This window comes from Pocillopora verrucosa, chromosome 6 (assembly GCF_036669915.1).
Source record: "Pocillopora verrucosa isolate sample1 chromosome 6, ASM3666991v2, whole genome shotgun sequence".
NCBI lineage: Eukaryota > Metazoa > Cnidaria > Anthozoa > Scleractinia > Pocilloporidae > Pocillopora > Pocillopora verrucosa.
Genome location: NC_089317.1, coordinates 10,306,938 through 10,317,195, shown reverse-complemented (window position 1 = coordinate 10,317,195; position 10,258 = coordinate 10,306,938). Strand labels below are relative to the sequence as shown.

Here is a 10,258-nt window from a genome sequence, read left to right as displayed (position 1 = left end):
TGTTGAAGGATAACACGCGTGATCAGCATGTGAACACCTCATTGGATCACAGTTAGTTGTCATGGTGTTGAGGGCCCAAAGACCACTGGGTACTATTGCGCAATTTTTCCATTTTGTGGTGGAGGAAAAAAAACAAAAAGACGACAAAAAAACAAAGGCATTTAATGACTGGGCTACCACAGGTATCCCAGTAATAAACTAAATGACTTTATAAAAAAGCGGAAATATGTTTTTTTTTAAAAAAACCGAAAGAGGCGAGAGGCGGAAAGATTTTCGTGTTTGAGGACTTCCTGGATTGATGTTGTCGCCATTTTACTTCTGCTTTGCTTATAAAGCCCTTCTGAAGCCGTTTTAGCACAGAATTTCTGTTCATTTTCTCATTAATCACCGTCTGGAGCGCGAATAACCGAGCTTTAGTAAGATTATGGGTCTGTTGAAATTGTTACTCAATTACTTACTTAAAATACGTATAGATTTCGCCAAGCCACCCGATTCGCTTGTACCATATATACCTGTGTATAATATGCACTTTATTTATTTAAAAATAACCATCAAAATCGCGGTGCCTATTCTACACGGATTCTATTGCTTATCAGGCGCGTCCTAATTTGCATACGTTAAAAACACAACAAAGAAAGTCAGTGGCGGATCTAGGGAAGGGGCCCCGGGGACCCCAGCTTCCCCCCCCCCTTATTTTGGGTAAAAGAAAAGAAAAAAAGGAATCGCAGAACGAAGAAAAGAAGGCAGGATAAGCGGCAAAAAAACCTGCCCCCCCCCCCTTAACTCAAGGTCTAGATCCGCCACTGAAAGTAACAAATGTTTTGTTGTAGTTGGTCTTTAATAGTTTAAGTTAAATTTTCTACCAATGAAACATTTTCAATTTTGATTCAAGAATAAATTTAGTAGAGTATTTAAGAAACAGGTGACGAGATAAACATCACAATCCCACCGTATTATACTGTAATCGCAAGTGATCAGAAATTCAATATGGCAACGAAACTTACTATGGCTAAACGTCAAAGCTACACCCATACATGTCCATACATATCCAATACACCAAAACCGCTACGATTCGTCTACGGTCGTTGACGAATCGACACACCGGAAGCTGTGACGAGTCGTTCGATTCGGCAACATCTCTAGCCCCCCTTCGTAATTACTCGCGGAATATTTTCTAAGTGTCTTGGAAGTCGACTTGCAGTGTGACGGATCGACTTAAATTGAGAGGAGTCGTTCGATTCGACCACATCTTCAACCCCAATTGGTAGCTACTTACGGAATATTTTCTTAGTGTCTTGCAAATCGACTACTGGTATGACGGGTCGACTTTAACTGAGAGGAGGCGTTCGATTCGAGTCGAATGGACAACATTTTCAAGAACACTTGACAGTTACTTGCGAAATATTGTCTTGTAAATTGACTTCCGGTGTGCGTTTCCATCCAATGAGAGATGGTTTATCAGATTTCGGGTATAATGAAACGCATTAACCGCGAATCGACTTCCGGTAGAACGATTCGCAAGCTGCCTTTGACGAAACGTAGCAGTTTGGGTATATTGGACAACCCTCGCTACACCGTGTCTGAAATGCTCAGAATTATCCAGTTTGCAAAGCAAAATGAAAACCGCACTGCTGAAAGAGGATTTGGAGTCTCGGAATGTAGCGTCAGGTTGTGGAGAAAAAGAAGAGAACTTGGAAAAGATGCACATATCCATGATTGATGTTGTGAGGTGTAGTCCACATACGCTCATCAAACTGATATGGCACGAATCTTCCATCTTAAGAGTATATAATATCCTACGTGCCCTAAGTGACTAAAAATCACACACCCCTTAACTCAGCCAACTCTTTCAAAATTTCCAAAATAAACTTCGTTCTGAGTTTAGTGAGTTGAATGACAATCACAATACTTTCTGCGCTGTGTCAGTCCGGCCTTGCACCGTTGGAAGTTCGTAGGGCTGAGTCGTGCGTCAATTTCATGAAAAGCGTTAAATCTGGCAACCCACTGCTTCCCATATGTGAGGGGTTGTTGGTTAATAATGAATCAAAATACAATCTAAGGCACCAGCTTCAACACAAGGTTATTGTTAATACTAATAGGTTTAAAGATTTTGTAACGTTTCTTTATGCACATAGTATTGTTAATTAGGGTGTTGCGCTGTACCTGTAATCCAGCCTCGTGGCTGCAATTGGTATTAATAAACAAACTACAACTACAACTCGCACCAATAGGAGCGTCATTTTTGTTCTTTGGTTAGAGGGGTGTTCAAATTTCAGCGAAGTAATGGGGACTCGGAGAGAGCGGTAAAATGGAATCAACTTTTAGAATGAGAAATGTTGGCTTTTCTGTGTTTTTAACGTATATTTTACCGCTCTTTATGAGAAATGCGATATCACTGGACTGATGAAAGATATCAGATTACCTACAGTAAACGTGTTACTCATGCTGTGAAAATGGTGGATAGTTGTTTGAGAGAAATTGGAGTCCTTTACACTGTAACGCGATTATAGTTATTGTTCCTTCACGATGAGAGTGAGCGGAAAATTTTTGACAATGAAATAAATATCGATGGTTTACCGGACTACCGCATGGGTGAATCAGCCGATATAGAGGAGATCGAGTTATTCACTGACGCAGAGGAGGAAAGCTAAACTGCTTCGATTGTACTGCATGACGCACCGCTGCGTTTTAGTCTGTACCCCGTACCGGTAACTCAGTGTCATTTAATTGGAAGAAACACGTTCATGTTAATCGACGAAAACTATATAGAGTTTTCAATTTCAATTTGAAGAAACGTTCCTGTTGTTGATACGAAATTATACCGGTTTGGTTCTCACATCCCAACATAAGTGAACTGATGTCAAGGACGAATGGTGGCATAAGGCTTCCCCTTGCTACGAGTTAAAGTGCCTTATCGTGAACATTTTGTGACACTGCACGAAAAATTATTATTGTACATTAAAATTTTGACTATTGATTGACAAATTACAGGTATACGGTATACAATTTAAAAAACTTGGTCTTGCCACTTTTGGGGTGGGGGGGGGGGGGGGTCGCCACTTTCGGGAGGTCGCTACTTTCGGGATTTACCGGCGGCCACAAAAAATTGAGGTTAATTTCAGGGGGGCGCTACTTTCGGGGGGTCATTACTGTCGTTACTATCGGAACTTTACGGTATTAGGATCGATTTTGATCAAGAAATGGCTCAGGAATATTCCACAATAGTACAAATAATCGTGAAAGCTGATCGCGGAAGAGTGATTGCGTGGCGCTCGGAGAGTTGTAAGATGGCATGTTATCACATGCCAGACGGAAAAACTCTTTTGATTCTCAGTCTGCGTTTTGTACCCACTCTGCAGTCTGTAATCTACATTTTGTACCTGGTCTACATTTTGTATCCGGTCTGCAGTCTGTACTAACAGGTATCCGTGGCACGAATACAGTTTATTTTTGGTTACAGTTATTCGCACAACACACACAATCTACCACAAAATACCTGTGGGTGAATCAATTCGACATTTTCGTTCTTTTCCGGCAAGGCATATCTGGCAAGATCTCAGCTCAAAGATTTGAAATACAGTATCACCTCTATAGTTTTCTGAGTGTTAATTATTGGATACACTAAAAATTCGATTACCATTAATTTATTTAACATGCATCTATGAATGACAAGAGTATCACCCAGTTAACATCCAGAAAATAGTAATTTCTTTGAAACCACAGTACACAAATTAGGAGGACGTTTTGCAAGCCCATGTAAGTGAATCCAATGACAAAACATCGGACTAGATAAAGAATACCCTTTTGTATGTAAGTGTACTGGTGTGTCTGGACCCCTTAGCTATTGAAGACAAGTCACTCATATGTATCTTTGTGTAGATGCTGTTTCTAATCTGATATTTTATTTTCCAATTCGATGTACAGATTCAGTCACCATTGTTAAATTTCAAACTGAGTATGCTGTTGGTGTACAACAAAGTGTAACTCTTAACTGTGAAGTAGAAGAAAACCCTCCACCAACTTGCACTTGGATTGCATGTGACCCAGGACATGTTTGTAACAAGAATACTCTTGATATTTCAAAAGTACCGGACGATTCCAGCTATACCTGCTGAGTCACCAATGTACATGGACCTGATACAAAAAACTGCCATCATTTGTAAGTTACATTAAAGTCCCGCATATACAGCTGTAGCTTCATACTTGTACCAACATGAAATTTTGATTGAGTTCTAAGAGTTAAACCAGGGACTTATCAAAATAAATACCTGTATCAATAAACATTTTGAGAAAATCTGTTAGCATTATGCAAGACTTTCCAGCATTTTGTTAGTTGTAAATTATTGGCGTACTTGGTTCTTATGACATAAAGATAGATTCTTGAGCCATCATTCCGCTTCATAGACATTGCAGGAAATGTGATTAACATAACCAGTGTCATCACAAGCGAAAACTGCACAGACGAAAAATACAACAAATCTTTGTTACTGAGGAAATTGGAAGAAGAGGTAACTATCTTTAATAAAATATTGCCTATACTCAGTTTATTATTTAATATCTGTTTATGCATTAAATAACTGTGAATATATGAAAGTCATATGTGTGAAATGCAAATGAAGACATGAACATGAAAGCAATCTTCGGAGTAATGAACACTACTTGAGCAGTAGTGAAAATAAGGCGTGCATGAAATAAATTCAGGCCTGTACAGGATTTGAACCCACGACCTCTGCGATGCTGATGCGGATTATTCATCACTGCACGGGTTTATTTGGAACCAACATACATGTAATGACGAGCTCCCAGTTCACTGGCTTGTTAGCTCAGTCAGTAAAGCACTGCACCGGTATCACTGAGGTCATGGGTTCAAATCCTGTACAGGCCTGAATTGTTTTCAGGTCTTATTTTCACTACTGCTCAATTAGCAGTCATTACTGCGAAGATCACTTTCATATTCATGTATTTATTTATTGTTAGTTAGTTCAGGGTGAGAGACTGATTTGCAGACTGTATATTGATTGAAAGGAAATTCAGCTTCTGGAGAATGTGTGAAGAACGTTTTGTTTCATTCGACAGTGTTTCTTGTGTTTCTAGACTGCATTCAGTTTCTTAGGGTTCTGTCAAATCTTCTTATTATTCATCGTTTGCTCATGCTTTGTATTTAGGGCTATAATTGGTCAGGTGCTTTTTTGCAACAAGTATACGAAGCACATGACAAAAAGAAGAGCAACTTTTTCATTGAAGTAGCACTCTCAAAGAAACAGACTCATTAATACTCATAGACTTATTCTCGGCTGATTCTTAACAAAACGGCCACATTCAACCAAATTATAGTAAATAATATTTGTAGTTATATACCTAGACTTTCACTCAACAAAGCGAGCTCTGTGATTGGTTGACCGGGATACAATTGCAAAGTTGTTGCCCGCATGCCAAATACAACAGCACATGACTGTTTAAGGAAAGTCTAAATGTATAACAAAGCAGTTAATGTATGGTCTGTCGGGAAACTAGCTAGTTTTGTTTTCCCTTGAGTCCTGATGTCTCCCAAGACAAAGTCGAGGTAAACATGAGGACTCGAGGGAAAACAAAACTAAATGTTTCCCTTGGGACCATACATTAAGTGTATAATGTTAACCTCATTTGTACTTATGTACGTGTACATGCACAATGCATGTGTGATACATGTACACTAACATTTTTAGTCAAATAGTTGAAATGTTTACTGACAGCTTAAAAGAGCATTTGCTGTTAAATTTGATTACAAAAGAGTGCAGTCAATGAGTGCCAGGTACGTAAATGAAGTTGCTCACGTTTCCAAATTTTATTTCCTTTTTGGTTTTTTGACTATTTTGTTGTCTGTTTTACACTTCATGTCTGTTTAACCCTCGGTTGTTGTCTGATCCAAGGTGTGGAAGTATAATTGTTGACCTTGCTCTGAAATTCAACTCCACTACAAAGGAACAAGATGTTATCGTAACACTTAATGACGCCTTGAAAGGTGGAAAACTGGAAGAGTTCAGTGTGGGTTCTATAAAAGGAAAAGACCTGATGTGGAACCAACAGGTGGAGGTGCCACATCAACACCTGACGGTGGCCGTGGGGGTAAGTCCTCCTTATACTTAATATAAACGTTTTGCAAGTTGATTAATTGATGGCCTTGCCCTGTACATGGTTGGAAGCATCAATTATTATAGTGACTGCAGAATTGATACTGTAGCAGGTTTTTACAGAGATTTGAGAGCTTGGTGTATAATGATAGGATAACAATTTTAACAACAGCTCCAATGACAGTAACAGTTGTAATCAAAACTGGAAATAAATTCTTGAACATGAATGGCTATTGGCAGCCCGATATGAGCGATAACAAGACAGTATAAGCGTCATGCGCGTAATTGGATAGTGTACTAGGACAGAGTATGTGTCATGCCTGTGTAATTGGACAGTGCGCTTCATTAAATCGCGCACGCGCTTTTGTTGTGCATTTCGCTTAGTTAGCTGTTGATTATTTTTTTAGGAAAACATGCAACCAATAGTTAATTTACGTTTTGTTTTTCTGAGAGAGAAAATAATTGAGTGGCCCTCTTAATTCCGTCCTCAGATGAATCGAGCGTATTTTTTGTGAAATCCTTAGAGCTGCCAAGTGGGACAAAAGCAGGCAAACCATTATTAAAAGTAACGAGTAATTTAATCTGATTAAGTACTCTCCAGACACCTATGACATTAAGTTTTTTTTTTTTTTTATAAACATAATGATTTACTTTTTTTAAATTTTTATCTCAGTGAAAAAAGGGTTCGTTTGTGAAAAAATGAAACTCAATACAACTGAAGTTCGACCCAATTGTTTGGCTTGAGAAGATACGCTTTCAGTTACAAAAATTTATCTCAAGCTTATCACGCTTTGTAGGTACTGTATATATTATTGTTGGTGCACTGTTTGGATCAGTTGCTGCACTGGCTGTTGCTGGAATATTAGTTTGGTGGACTTGCGGGAAAAAGAGGCGCAACACATAAGGCTCTAAAGGTAAGTGTTGCATACATTTTATGCTCTCAAATGAACGGTAGGTTTGGTATCCCAGAAATATATCTGTAATATTTTTTCCTTTTTCTAAGACCAGGCACTAGTTTTAGTTCACTATCCGCTGCATGATGATCTTTGTTTAAGCATCCTTGTTTTTAATAGATAACTTTTAAAATAGTGTATTGTTAACTAATAATTAATGTTTTGTAATCTAATTTTCTGATAGCCAGTAATAGTCAAAAGATCGCGCTTGACATTGTTTACTTTGACTCAACTTGATGCGCATCAAACAGACTTTACTTTGCTTGTGCGAGATAATTTTGTTTGTTGTCGATTGTTCATCCATTATTTGTTTTGTTTTCGTTTGTTTTTTATGTTTCTTTGTCTCGTTTTTCCACCACAGAGGTTGCGATGAGCAGAAGGTGAGATTTTTGTATCGAAATGTTGCTTTCTACTTGCGTTGCTCCTTATGGACCAATCCATCCAATCCATTTAACAATTTAACAGCCATACTATTTTCATGTGAATATTTGTGATTGATCCAATAATGATAGATCATGTAAGACACTCTCTAGCTAAAAGGCGGAGAGACATATCACTACAATTATTGTAATAGTTATCACTTGCACAGTAATCAACATCTTAATGGTCCGTTGACACAGAAAGAAAAAAGAACGGCAACTGCAAGTGTACTTACTTTTTTATACAATGAAAGATCGCTTGATGTTACTTCAGGCCCAAGTAATAGTTTTCTAGATGTTCCCTACTAGTAGAGCGATTTTCCCTTATCATAATTATCATTATCAGTATTATTATTATTATCATTATTACTGTTGCTCCAAACATATTATTTTACACAGACAGGTCTATGTCTATATGGTCGACGAATTTGTAAAGCCTTCACAAAAAAATTTTAGTTAATCTGATCGTGATACCGTTATCGTCTGCTGTACACTTAGAAGGTGTCTACAGAAAAAGTCTGTTTTTTCTCGGTCACAAGAGACCGGCCAATTTGTGCACATGATCCTTTTCTCCTCAGCTCGTTACTGGGGGAAATGGAACTTTCAATACTTGAACAGTGCTTTCAATGAGATTTGAAGTAGGCGGCTACCTCAGTAAAGCACCCGCCGGGGAATAAGATAGAGAACAATTTCCCTCTCGTTAGCCCATTAGTTCCCGGCATTCAGAATAAACTGGCTTCAAATGGAGTTTTTTGTGTTTAACTTCGGTAAATAATCATTAAATATTTGAATTTTCTCTGTAACAATTTTTGGAACTCATCGTTTTATTTCTGATCAAATCTTCCATTGGCTGACATGCAAACCTGCTCCCTGAGTTTCACACAATAGTCCTCTGAAAAGGAAGGTTATTGTTTACTGAAATGTGAGTCAGTACGTTCTAGGAAATTTTTAATTTTTTTCTGGAAGTTTCGTGTAAGATAAGACAATAGATGCATTTATACTAGAGACGTTAAAGTTGTCTAAAGTCTAAAGCCTAAAGTCTCGAGACGACTTTAACGTCTTAGACAACTTTAACGTCTCTAGCATAAAAACGGCCAATATCAGTCATTATAATCAAACTTGTTCTTCAAGGTAAAACTTTAAGCGATGTAGAGATGTTTCAGGTGTCGCTTCGTGAGTTTTCTTGATAGCTTCCAAAAGGCATAGAAAGATCCAGAATGATGGTAACAATTAAAAAATATATGATGATTTTAGTTCAGCACAAAGTTGGTTGAAAATTATTTAAGTAAACGACGATGGGCACTTAAAATTAGCGCTTGATGAATTTATGTAAAACATGCGAAACAAGGAGAAAAAGAAAATTGCCAGTCCAAGAATGAATCTAAAAATCAAAGAGCACAGAATTTGAAAAATAAATAAGGTGAATACTCCAATAAAAAGTGAATATTGTTTTCTTTTCTTTCCTGCATCCGTTTTCCAGGTGAGATTCTGACTGGACTCTCAAGAAAGTTTTCCAGTTATTTTGAAATTTTCAGGCTAAGGGGATTGGTTTTGTTTCATGATATATTTGTGTTGTTTTTTCAGAACATTTGGAAATTCAAGTAATAAAAGAAGAGAAAGTGCAAATGTAGGTCAAACGATGAAATCTTTTACCTTGTATAGATATATCTTCCTGTGGTCTAAGGCGCTTTTTTTCTTAAGTTGCTGTCTTTACTGAGAGTCTTTTCATTGTGGTTGACGTTTCACCCAAATCCAGAAAGTTATGATCCATAAAGAATATACGTCGATTATTCCTTGATACATTTAAATACGTCATTCAAGTAACTACTTGTGTATTATCAAATTGAAAACAATTTTTTTTTCTAACAGTGCAGTCGAATTGCCTACACCTTCTCAAAGCCATTACATGGCACTAGATGACAGAGCTCGTTCACAAGTGATAGCAGATGCAAGTCCACTCAGCAGTGAACAAATCAGCGAGTAAGCTTCTCTTGTTCCATGCACATGCTCCTGTGAGATTCCTAAAGAACATGTGACGATAAAGCAGATCGTTGGAAAAGGTGCTTTTAGTCAGGTTGCCAAGGCAACAGTCGTAACCTACAAGGAAGACCCAAGAAGACGCTCGTAGCTGTTAAAATGTTGTCAGGTACCAAGTAATACTGAAATCAGGTTGTATTTAGTGGTCTTTGGTCAGACCTAGAAGTTTGTCCAGATTTTCTTTTTTCTGTTTTCTTGTTAAGGACTACGCCAACTCCTTGCATTTTTGCTTCTTATTCAGGGGCGTCCCCCTGTGAAATGGACTGCCATTGAGGCGTTGCTTTACGGAAAATATTCTACCAAGAGTGATGTGTGACTACAAGGAAGTCATAGACACTGCATTTATACTTAACGAGTTTGTTTTGTATGAATTGTTTTCAGGACTGGGAAAAGTTATTGGGTTGATTCCGTATTTTGGTCTTTGCATTTTCTTGATGTGAGGTCATCTCAGAAAGCAGTGGATATGCTTATTTTCGCATTTCTTATTTCCTTAAACTCATCCCGTTTGTTTTACAGGCGGAGCTACGGAATACTTCTCTATGAGATTTTCACAATTGGTAAGTTATTCCAGCTCGGGTATTCTGAGGTATTCAGTTTTGGCCATCTGTTTCATAACTACCAAGCTAGTTTAGATTGCCACAGTCGCTGGACCTGACCGAAAGAACTAATGAACAATGATTAAAAAATTAATTGTTATGTGAAAATATTTTTACATATGTAAAGATTTTCATTTTAGAGT

General features: G+C 37.8%; 1 pseudogene; it reads left to right on the top strand.

Annotated features, from left to right (window-relative positions):
• Nucleotides 1-3,200: 3,200 nt before the first annotated feature.
• LOC131788426 (uncharacterized) lies at nucleotides 3,201-9,835 on the top strand (annotated as a pseudogene).
• Nucleotides 9,836-10,258: the final 423 nt, after the last annotated feature.